This window comes from Gadus chalcogrammus, chromosome 11, assembly GCF_026213295.1.
Source record: "Gadus chalcogrammus isolate NIFS_2021 chromosome 11, NIFS_Gcha_1.0, whole genome shotgun sequence".
In the NCBI taxonomy this organism is placed as follows: Eukaryota; Metazoa; Chordata; class Actinopteri; order Gadiformes; family Gadidae; genus Gadus; species Gadus chalcogrammus.
Window position 1 is genome coordinate 21,402,120 of NC_079422.1, and position 12,586 is coordinate 21,414,705.

At 45.2% G+C, this 12,586-nt stretch overlaps 1 protein-coding gene across 1 annotated transcript in view; it reads left to right on the forward strand.

Annotated features, from left to right (window-relative positions):
* The first annotated feature begins 5,312 nt into the window (after positions 1–5,312).
* The window catches only part of LOC130392337 (collagen alpha-6(VI) chain-like), a 34,112-nt gene continuing 26,838 nt past the window's right edge, over positions 5,313–12,586 (forward strand). Inside the window, exon 1 of the mRNA XM_056602829.1 lies at positions 5,313–5,401. The gene's annotated coding sequence lies outside the window, so the exon portion shown is untranslated. The remainder of the gene's footprint in view (positions 5,402–12,586) is intronic.

A 12,586-nucleotide genomic window follows, 5' to 3' on the forward strand; every position in this document is an offset into this window, starting at 1 on the left:
GTGAAAAAGAGGACACTCTCGTCGCGGGGGGGGGGGGGGGGGGGGGGGGGGCGAGGCGAAAACATGGGTATTTTTTCTTTAGTTCGTCCGTGAACTTACATTACGTTTAGGCATGGCTGCAGATGTAATGTGCTGTTGTAAACAGAGTGGAAGCGGCAAGGTGCTCAATGTTGCCAGATTGGAAATGGCAAAGTAACGTACCAAAGGCTCAAAATGGTCGTATTTGGAGGATAATTATCGATTCGTGGCTCTGGCAACCCTGAGATCGGTCGCCCAATGACAGACTCTCTCTACAGTCAGCTCGCGCAAGAAGGTGGAACGTAAGGGAGATACCATTTCCAGAACTTGGAAGGCCGTAATAACCATAGACATATGGTAATAACTAGTAGGTTATGTGAAAGACCCAGAAACACAAATATGCGACGAGGCAAAAACAAATATGCGACGAGATAATGTCCGAAAACCGGACATTATCATCAATTAATAAAACCCCCCCGGACGGGACGTAAAAAGTGGACATGTCCGGGGAAAAGAGGACGTTTGGTCAGCCTAACTTAGCCGCCATCTTGGCTGTTCTGCGCTGCTCTCATTTCCTCCTCTCATTCTATCTTTTCCTCACCAGCCCTTTCTTCTCCTCTCCAGCCTTCTCTTCTCCTCTCATTCTATCTTCCCCTCTCCAGCCTTCTCTTCTCCTATCTTCTCCTCTCAGGCCCTCTATTCTCCTCTCCAGCCTTCTCTTCTCCTCTCATTCTATTGTCTCCTTTCCAGCCCTGTCTTCTCCTCTCCAGCCTTCTCATCTCCTCTCATTATTTCTTCTCCAGCCTTCTCTTCTCCTCTCATTCTAGGGTCTCCTTTCTAGCCCTCTTTTCTCCTTTCCCCTGCTCTCCAGGACTTGAACTTGTCATATCTGACCGTTATTATGACTCAAAAATAAAAAGACCCTCTCTTCCCCACTCTTTTTAGCATATCGCCTTCCTGGTATTGTCCAGGACATTTCCCATGTCCTCCCTGTGCTCAGGGAGGTTCATATTTCACTGTATGAACTGTCAGAAGCAGCCACCCTGATCTTTATTGAACGAGCAGCATGATTCACACCAATAATAAGTGGTTGTAGTGAACCTTTAAGGGTTCTGTAGCTTGGTATGTGTTTGGCACCCTCAAAAGGTTCATGGGTTTCATGTGACGTCACACATGAGACGCAGCGCCATCTTTAGGACCGTCCTTGGACCGGTAGTAGCCTACCGCTAAAGTAAACAATGCCGTCTATCTGCTGTGGGCTGTAATAACAGCAAGTCAAATTAGATGGACACACATTTTATAACGTTCCCAAGAACACAGAAAGGAGACAGAAGTGGATAGCTGCAATTAGAAGGGTTCACTGGACTCCGACAGATCACTCCAGGCTGTGCAATGAGCATTTTATCTCGGGTAAATTGACTCTGAACTGACGTTAGTTAGCCTAGCTAGCAGGGATGGAAATTAGCACGAGAAGTATATTGACTTTACTCATTTTTGGTAGAGCTAATGTCCGGGTGTCAAACACTGTTGTCATTATTATGTCATTAAGTCATTATATCTCATTCTAACTAAACTGTAGGCGAAAGCACTTTCAGAAGAGCTTTCCAAACTCATTGATTGATCTCTCCCTTTGTGATGTTTTACGGAAAAAAATGAACGCATGGTAACTCATAAGTAGGCCCTAACAACTTTGTATTAAAAACACAGATGAAAACCGATGGACAAATGTTGCACAGAGCTCTCTTGGAGTTGCAGTCTTGCAAAGGGAAATGGGTATAATTGTGCTTTGTAAAATGGTGTACTTGTTTCTAACAAGACCAATCACCCGTTCAACATGGATTCGAACAGCTGATAGTCACCTTGAATTTTCAAGGTTCTTTGGATGCAGCTGTTGTACGACTCAGTGCTTTTGAATGCCGTAAGAGACTCCCTTCTGTGGGGTTAGTACTCCATTTGGGAGTAAATATGGATCCAATGCTAAAATGCTTGTTTCGTCACGTAGCGCTGCTTTTCCTCTGTGGAGAGATGACTTGGGCTAGCCATTTCCTCCTCGAACCAGTTCATGAGTTAATATAGAACCATTTCCTCCTCAAACCAGTTTATGAATGAATATAGAACCATTTCAGAGAATTCATTTAAAAGAACCCATGGTGGTTCTTTGTTGCTTTGTTTGGTTCTATAGAAAACATTTGAAATGTTCAATCAATATCCCAAACCATGTATTTATCTGCAGAATTACCACGTCAATTGAACTATAAGTTAATTGAACTTTTACTACTATATAATAATAACCTATAATATTTAGAAGTTCAGTAAGCCCTTTGCCACTACTAACCTATTATAGGTTATATATAATCCTCAACATTTCGACCGCGACCGTAGCGTTCAAGGGATCCTGGGAGGGTTTTTTTGACCATCGCAAGATGGACCTCTGGTGCCCTCCTAGGTCCTTTGTGGCGGAGACATTGTGTGGGGTTTGTTTATCGCTATGGGTGGGTTAGCTTTGCTGTGTTACTGAGTTGTTGTTCCCGACACCGTAATCGAGACGTTTATGTTGGTTGGGTCTGGTGAGTGTTTTTTGCTGTATCATGTGTGTTCAATAAAAGCAACTCTCGAGTCGTGCTGTGTGTGGGAGCACAAGAGTTGCATATGAAACCGCTTAATCTGGGCGACTCACCACCCCCTTCCCGCACTGCTCGCCACAATACGAAGTTCTCCAGAATTCCCCCCCGCCCCTGGGCCCCCATCTCACTGGATGCCTTGGTTAATTGACTCGGTGTGTGTTTGTTAAAGCGAAGGGATACTTCACCCATTCAGAACCGGCGTTCTGTCATTATAACATCGCTATTGTAATATCAAAAAACAGTCTAACCCAGACCCAGTCTCCCTTGGCCGAGCTTTCCTGATCTAATTTTCTCCCGAGATGACTTCAAACGACGCGTATGACGTCATCTCGGGAGACTTTTTTTGCCTGAAGCTAAACCTGCGTTCACACCAAAAGATGCAAAAAGTTGCCTCGCAGCACGGTCCCATTCAAAGTGAATGTAGAGACGCGTTGCGGGTTTGCTGCCGGTGTAAGTACCATATCGGCTCGGCTTCCAGATCGGCTCGGGGTCCGTCGTCTGCTGATTACGTCACACAATACGCTATCTACAGCAATAAGGTTTTTTATGGCTTAAATTAAAGAGCCTGTAATGATCTTTCATTTTGAACATAGACCATTCCCAACCTATCTGTATGGATAGTTTTCTTCTAAAAACAAAACATCCCTCGGAATCATCTTGGCTGTTAATAAGATAAGCCGTCCGTGTTGCCAGATTGGGCATATTTTCAGCCTGATTTGGCTACTTTGAATCACGTTAGGCTGGAAAAACGGGACAATCTGGCAACACAAACCGAAACTAGACATAGACCTACTCGCGCTCACACATGTGCTCGCTGTTGCCTCGTGGTTGCTATGACTACAGCCAGAGCTACAGCACAGAACAGCCGATCACAACTGTCCGACGTACAGCCAATCACAATGTACGCCCATTCAAGCGTACAGCCAATGATATTGTGTAACGTAATCAGCAGACGACGGACCCCGAGCCGATCTGGAAGCCGAGCCGATATGGTACTTACACCAGCAGCCAAATTTGATTTGCGGCGCGGCAAAATTGGATTTGCAGCGCAGCACGGGCGCGTTCACGTATTTTGCGGCGCGACAAATGCTGCTCGAGTTGAAATATTTCAACTTTTCGGCAGCAAATGCGTGATGACAGCCAATCAGCGTTCAACAGCCTTGCCACTGAGTGACATGCCGTAACAGCCAATCAGTGTTACTCCCTTGGAGTGACCTAGAGTTCACTACCGTTACATTTATTTAGTAACTCGAAAAAACCCACAAATCAGCATTCTGTAGTGTAGTTGTGTTTACAGTTAAACTAAACTATGAGTATGCTAAAGGGCTAGAATAACAACCCCAAACAACACCCAGTTGGGTGCCAGGCAGCACCAGCCTTCCAGGCTCCGAATGGTCTCATGAACCATTAAATGACGGGCATTCCGACGTCTCTCCCTCTTCCACAACAGGTAAAGACATGCAATGCTCGTAATGTCGGCCATGGTTGTTAATGAATTCAGAAGCACCAAAAAAAACCTTTGCAAAACCTTTGCTGCGCCGCAAAACTTGATTTGCTGCACCGCAAAACTTCGGCGACAACGCGTTCGGGCAGCAAATGCATCTTTTGGTGTGGACGCAGGGTTACAGTGGTTCTCAACCTTTTTGAGCAAACGCCCCCCTGACCTTACCCTGATCCTCTGGCGCCCCGTGAACGAATGAATGAATGAACCGGGAACCACGGGCACCGCGGCCCGGGCAACGCGGACTCCACGAAAACAGATTGCACGCAGAGGCCTAATAAGGCCTTTTCGTGGAGACTACGCTCAGAGCAGCTGGAACTGAACAAGAGGAAGATGGAAAACGGGCTATGAAACAAAATTTGATATTTTTTTCTTGCTATCGGTGCTACATGTTTGATTGTGTTGTGTTGGTTATTGAACTGTTAACCCGCGAACTTGGGTTATGTTTATCATCGTTACTCTAGAGATCATGACGATAGCTGATGTTACGGGAGTCCGGGCTTGAGCAGGACCGAACCGCGCTGTATTATCACTGTTCCACTGCGCATAGACAGTAAAAAGTAGCTGGGGGTTAGAAACCAATAAATGAAAATAGGCTATTTATTTCAGGTAGCCTATTCTTGCCGACTTCCTCCATCACCACGCCCCCTCCCGATTCCTCAGGTCCATCTTTGCCAACCTGCTACAAGTTCCACGGACTGAGCGACGGACTTGGGGTGATCGGGCCTTCTCAGTTGCTGCCCCCACCCTTTGGAATTCACTCCCCTCCCACATCAAAGTCTCTCCAACACTCTCTTCTTTCAAATCTGCACGCAAAACATACCTTTTCACACTAGCCTTCCCCACCTAACTCCCACCTTATTCTTCATGTTTAACCTGTTTTTTCCTTTTATTCCTAGTCTGTTTTACATAGTTTTGATAGGGCAATATGTAATGCGTCTTAGAGTACCATATTAAGCGCTATATAAATGTCATTATTATTATTATTAATATTATTCTTTCACCCAAAAAATAATAATAATAAAAAAAAAGTTGAAAATCCCCCCCCAAAAATGGAATCACGTTCCCAGCGCCCCCCTAGGTTGTGCCAACGCCCCCCAGGGGGCGGTACCGCCCCCGTTGAGAAACCATGTCTACAGGCTGCAGCGAGACCTTACTCCGTGTTGAGGGTTCGAGTGCTGAGTGGAACTTCATCTGTGGACACTGACACGGGAATCATTGCCCTGCGCGCCAAGAGGACGCACGCACACACTCAGCAGTAAGTGGATACGATGGGTGCGTTATTGGGCCAGTCATTTTTAAGTCATTATGCAATGTAAATGCATGATTCGATTTTTATTTAGATCGATTGATCGCAGAAAGGAAAAAAATATTGAACATTAAGTTAATATTGAACAGCCTATAGATGCGTGTGTACATCTGTCAAAGGTATTGCTTGAGTGCTGTAACTAGCAACATGGACTAGAAGTAAACATATATATGGTGTATATTATTACAGTGTAATTTATTGAGCATCATTTTTAGCTAGACTACTTGTAGGCCTACTGATAATTATGGGGAATTATACACTATTGATAATTATCACAATAGGCTTATGAATTCAAAATACCAAACAGTCTTAAGAGTCTGTCCTGTCTCTGAATCCTCCCTTCCTCTGATTTAAGGGGATTCTCGCCTGCAAGTGGTTAGGAAACTTTAAACAAAAGAACCATTTGAATATGAGACGATCTGAGACAGTCTGGGATCGTTAATTCCCCTGATGGATTATTCCTCCTTTTCTTGACCCTTCATGTAATTTCCTTATAAAGCTGAGTCAGGTGGTGTTGGGTAGTGATGTTATGCTTTACGTCGAGGCATCGGGGCGGGTGTCGAGTACCTCGGCTCCTCCCCCAGCGAAGCTCCGTATCGAGCAGGATTCACATGGGCGAAATGACGTAGCGTGTGACGTTCGAGGCTTCATCTCGGGCTGTTCCGCGATATGGGTTCACAATTGGCACATTTTTACAAAAAAAAGACACTACCCAGTTCCAAGATCACTTTAATGGCTATGTAATTAATCACACTCATTCTCATTCATCATGCAGTTCTATTATTACAATTATTAGTAGGCTACTGTAGTTGATAAGACATTCTATTTTGCCCGGAATGACTTAAAATCTTTGTCAAATTATGTTTTCTACCATGAGCTCGGGAGATATATATGAACGGCACACTCACACGTATCACTGAAATTACTTTAATTCTCAAATGTTTTGATGTTGTACGAAGCAAACATCACATCATCACAGGAAACTTTCTTTCATCATCATTTCATTCACCACTAGGTGTCCCTAGCGTACTCATTTGAAGCTTCGAGGTCGAACCACTTTGATGGTTCATCTGGCTGCGAGGCCGTTTCATGAGGCATCATTTCGGCACCACTAGTGTTGGGTGGTGTTAAACTGTACAGGGCTGGGTTTCCCGATAACGACGGATCTTCGCTCGTACGATCATTCTCACGATGGATCTTTCGAACCATCGTTAATTTATTTGGAGCGTTTCCCGAAACTCCTCTTAACATGAACGCGCATTCGCTGCACTCACGACGTTCGTAGGATTGTACCTGTCCACTGACATGGTGCTGAAGCGGGCTGTGACGCAGGGGGAGACGCAGGAATGTCGCAGGAAAATGGGGTTAAAAAGGGTTAAAATATCTCCCCATCAAGGCCAACCGCAGAGTAGCCTACGAAAAGAATAGATTGCAATAATATGAATGCTAAAGATATTAAAACACAATTGATTAGGCCAAGGCAGATATATATATCAGTCCTAATCCTGAACGCACTGTGCATATTTATTCACGGCATTTCCCCCCCTGAAATAATTCCATATTCCAAAAATCAAAAATAGCTTGTGTGACAACTAGGTGTGCTGATTTTTTAAACATACTTTGCACAGCAAGAGAGCCGACTTTATCTGATTCTGCATAAGGTTTCATTGATTGGCTCCCTAGTATGGAATATTTGTAGACATTAAAAATGCAACGTTCCATTCATTCATTATCATTCAAACACGGCTATTGCTGACCCGAGCTTGGTCTAGATCCAGGGCTGGACTGGGACCAAAAAATGGCCCTGGCATTTTTGGCCATGGCAGCCCACTATGATTATTTATACGACATGCGGAGGGACACAACATACCTGAGGATATATCCGCAGATTGAGCTGTTTCAACAATTAAAATAAAGCGCAGAAGCCTACATTGAAGTAGAGAGTAACCATGTTAAAAAATGTATACGCTCTTTCACTATACTTGCAGAGACTTTTGCAGCTAGGTCAAATCCCCTCTGAAATTACTAATGCTTATAATATGTAGTTTGAACCGTCTCACAATCAGCAAAAAATGCAAGAACACAGAACAACAGGAAGAATACAAAATATATGTATTATTTTATTAAGGCCTACACTAACTAAAACAACAAATTATAACACAGTAAGTCAAAGTGGCACCCTAAAGTATGAGAGAGAGAGAGAGAGAGAGAGAGAGAGAGAGAGAGAGAGAGAGAGAGAGAGAGAGAGAGAGAGAGAGAGAGAGAGAGAGAGAGAGAGAGAGAGAGAGAGAGAGAGAGAGAGAGAGAGAGAGAGAGAGAGAGAGAGATTATGTGAGAGGGCCTGTCGTACCCTTTTCCTCGGATCCGCTCGGGCCCCAGGTGGCCGCACTGCCTCCGTCACCCCCCCCAGACACTGCGTTGTCCTCACAGGGGGCACCTTAAGAACCGGCTCTGTATCATCACAGGGCAAAGGAAGGAACAGGAGGGACGGGGTTCGGAGCGTCAAAGAACAGTTAAAGAGAGAGAGGCTCCGTATGTGATGCGAGACATAGCCTTGTTTTAAGGATGGGGCGCACCACTTTCAGACATCTGTGGGGGTTTGAACTCTCTTGACAAAGAGTCTTTAAGAGTGGGGAGTTGCCCTCTTCCTCCGCTCTGATTGGTTACTTTCCTCACTGACACTATTCTCCACGCCTCCTTTACGTTTCTTCTCCATTTTTCTGTCAGTTAGTGACGTGACTGATTGACTGATTGACTGATTGACAGCCGAGGCCCAAGGTGCGGGACCTCGGCCCTCTGCTGTGTGTGTGATAGGGCCAGGGCCAGCCCAGAACCAATCATGAGTTATGGCCTGGGCCAAAGTTTTATTGAACTTTCAGGTTAAGTTGACAGCCCGCACGACCGAGAGGGAAGGAACGGACCTCGGCCTTCGGCTGTGTGACATGGCTGGGCCGGGCCGGCTCCATAAAAAAAATAAAAAAAAGTAAACCTTGTCGGCCCAAAAAGGCCTGCCAGCCCACCGGGCATTGCCCGGTACGCCCGATGGCCTGTCCAGCCCTGCTTATGGGGGGGGGGGGGGGGGGGGGGGTTACTGTCATGGTCTGTCGGTTTCCTTGTCTTGTTTTTGTGTGTTTCCTGTTTTACTTTGGTATCTCTGTCAGGGTATCTGCAGGTTTCAGACCTTTTTAATACCACCTTGAATGAAATTTAAGACCTTAAACCCGCGATGGTGGGGGGGATCCCGCTGTATTACAACCCAAGCATAGCATGTGTGTCACTCAATGAGACTCATTCAAGTTTACTTTCTGTCTGTTTATTGAACATAAAGTGATACTCCAGGGCTCCAGAGTAACTTTTTTCTTGGGTGCACTGGGGCGCCTAAATTTTTAATTTGGGTATTTATGGTGCACCCAAGTTGTGAGTTGTTGAGAGGGGGGGGGGACAGCGTCTGGGCCCCCGGGCAGTCGATATTTACGCCACTGATAATATTTTCACCATTAAATAAATGCCTTCAGTAAGACCTGGGGGGTATACCACGAACCTCGTTGAACATACCCAGGCTTTCTTGGGAAAACCTGGCTCGACAGCCGCAACTCGCAATCACAGTTAAATGGTACCACGACGCTCACTTTAGATTAAATTAGTTGAACCAGGTTTTCCGCTTTAGGTTCAATGCGCGTTCACATAGAACGGGCGTTTCTCGCGTCATTTGACTCGCCCTTATGCAAAATAAATCGCGCAAGAGCGGTGTATTTCATCCAAGGCGAGCAATGTATTATTATGAACTCCTACGAGGAATTCAAAGTTCAAATCACAGCCAAGGGGAACACGGTTGCCCATAATATGGCTAGGGTGGCGTGCTGGCAAAAATAGCCGACCGTGTTAATTCGTCCGGAAAAAGATTCTGCATATTGTCTAAAAAATATTATGTATCATCTTCCCTTTTACCCCCATATATGTGGGGCCCCATGAATTGCGAGCCCAAGTACCGGGAATGCACTTGATCTCCGACCCAATATCGGACGTGCACGTCAAGTTGCTTGCTTTTAGTGGCGTGGTTCAACGTCTCAAACGTCAAAACAAAATCGGCCTTGTTGACGCTGCAGATTAGCTCATTTCGGATGAAAGGCGCTTGTCCGAAGCGAGTTATATACGCCGTTTTGTCCCTTCCAGCAGTAAAGGTGCTCGCGATTTGAGAGTCAGGGAACATCAAACCGAAGAGATCTCCTATCCCCTCATTCGAGTTGTAGGACTGGTGCTTGACCACTGTGTTTAGAATCCACAACACCTCCGCTTTCAGTGTTGGTGTCGCACCAAATGCTACCCTCAGGTAAGTGCTAGCAGTGCGGACCGTCTGCGGCGGTGGCGCCGGGGCAGAGATGCAAAACGTAGAAATGGCTGGGGTCTGTGTGTGGCTCCTGGCAAAGGTTTTATGTTTTTGGCTCTGCATCTGGCCGACGACAGCCTTAATCCCCATGGTGCCGAGCTTGAATGTAGGCTACTTTTGCACGGAATGCATCTGGCCTGTTCTGGGTTGGCAACGGACGCTAGCCAACCTCGGAAACGGACGTCTTCCAGCCAACTGACGTTGAACTTTTTTGCAACCCATTGTTGCAGACTAGCTAGCAAGCGCGCAGACATCCGTTTATATATGCAGCTAGCAAGAAAGTAGCCTCTCTACATCTCCTTCCCGAAAAGTCCCGCGAGAAAAATAAAAAATTTAATAGCCCTGCCCCGACAAATTTAAGACCTCCCGAGTTATAAATTTAAGACCAGCATATGACATTTTTGACGATTTAAGACTTTTTAAGGCCTTCAATTTAGAAAAATGAATTTAAGACTTTTTAAGACTTTTAAGACCTCCGCGGACACCCTGTCTGTCTTGTTTCTCCCCATGTCCGGTCAAGTTTCCCTCCTGTGTGATTACTGCTCCCTCCGCTAATGTGTTTCAGCTGTTACTCGTTGCGTGCCCTGTGTGGGTTTGGTATTCAAGCCCTTGTCTTTCCTTTGTTCCTTGTCAGATCATTGTAGTTCGTGGTGAGTTGTGTCCTGTGTGTTACCTGTGTTCCCCGCGTCACCCGTGTTCTCGGTGTTCCTTGTGTAACACCTTTTTGGATTAGCAGATTAAGAATTCTTTATACAACAATATTCTGGGCCAGATTACTAGGTTTGAATACTGGAGCAAGATGGATAATTAATGAGACGACACAGTTTAGTTTGATGACTTATTATTCAAAAGTTGTTTCTTTAAACAGTACAAAACAAACATAACCTTATACTTTATAAATCACATAACCTTGGGCCCAAGTAGGAAATAAAAGAAAATGTAACCCGGGATTGTAATTTTCTCTTTTGTGTGGTGATTGTTCCGTGTTGGATTCTCGCACGATATGCGGAATAGTAGTGGCCGTGCGGATCCTACCACTCAGTCGATAACTCACAACCGGTCCAAAGAATTTCAAATGTTCATGTCAGTGGATCCTGGTTCAATGGTAACTCGCCATCTTTGGACGGGATCGGTCAGTGTGGAATCAATCAAGCGTCAAAAAGAAAAACCAGACCTGCATAACACAGTCAGAATAATATTCAAAAACCTGCATTCAAATGACTCATTCAACAGTCAGAATAAATCTATATTTAAATCTACATTCAAAGGTCCTCGTTATACATGTTGCATGAAACTCTTTACCAGTGCAAACATTCATAAACCAACAAGAGAAACCAAAATGTCAATGAGGCATTTCTCTTACCAAAGGTTAAATAACTTGCTGTGGCCCTCCCGCAGCATCAAAACAGCGCCCGCGTGGCGGCGCGAGACAACTAACGATAAAGAAGGGAAAACCCTCTTTTTAGTACATCACACAGTTCAATAAGATAACCCTCAATGCACTTCGAAATGTACACAGCCTCTTTAACATCAATATAACCAATATTTCTCTCATAAAGTGTGCAGAACTAGTCAACTACGTCGTGTAGAAACCGCATTCCCTACAGACCCTCACATAGACGGGCTTAATTAGCGGCGCTAGCCGTTAGCATATGTTTAGCTTCACACGTTCATGAGTCAGACCACGGTTGAACTCACCGAAAGTATTTTCACAAGAGAACTGCGTCGCTCTGACGGTTCATCTGTTTGTATCTGCGTTCGGTTATCTGACTAAAGGAATAGCACAGTGGCTTGTTCTGGCTCGGAGCATAAACACATGCATTCCTCTCCGTCTCATCTCCCTGCGTGCGCAAAGCACGGCACTCTCACGCGACAAACTCCTCCCGCAAACAACAGTTCACACTTCAAAATAAAAGTTACTTATATTGAACTTCAATCGAAAACCAACGTCGTAATGTAACCTCATACACAAACTAAATAGTTAGATGATGATCAATACAACATTTTAACCAAGTATATGCCTTCAATAGCCCTCCAATTAATGCTTTAGTAGCCCTTATATTGACAGGGTTACACTTGCCTTTTGCGTTAATAAATTATCCTTTTATTGAACTGTCTGCTATTGGGTCCTACCTGCCTGGCTGCCACCCGCTCACCGTGACATTCAGTGAATTTCAATTTGGGTCTCAGGAGTGGGCGGCCATTGTTAGAGTATGCTGTTATTTGGTCTCCAGTTACATAGAAGAGTTATTCCGATGGATGAAGCTGATGATAACATTCAGGCATGGTTTTCTGTACTGGCAGGCAGAGCTGAGGTAAAAGGAGAGTTTCCGAGAAAGGGTTAATTCCTGCTAGAGCGTGACAAGGCGTCGGTATTCCCATGTTTGGCACTGGTCCGTGGTCAGCAAAAATCTAAAAGCTGTTGTAAGACCAAGAACCATCTGTATACTCTCACATCTGTCCGTCTTTTTGGACATCCAGATAGGGGTGCACTGTCAGTGAGGAGTACAAACACATGACCCATGAGGCAGTATCAGAGGCGTTCCAGCGCCCGGTCGATGGCCAGACCTTTATCTACACTGGCGTAACCTTGCTGGCTGGGATTCAGCTTCCTGCCATTATATAGCAGCCAGTCAGTGTTCCTCACTATTGACCTCCTGGGCGAGTAATGCTCATGTAACCACCGTTGGACTCTACAAGACTTGCCACGTTAAGAAGCCAAAGCTAACAGACGCTTGTGACCAATC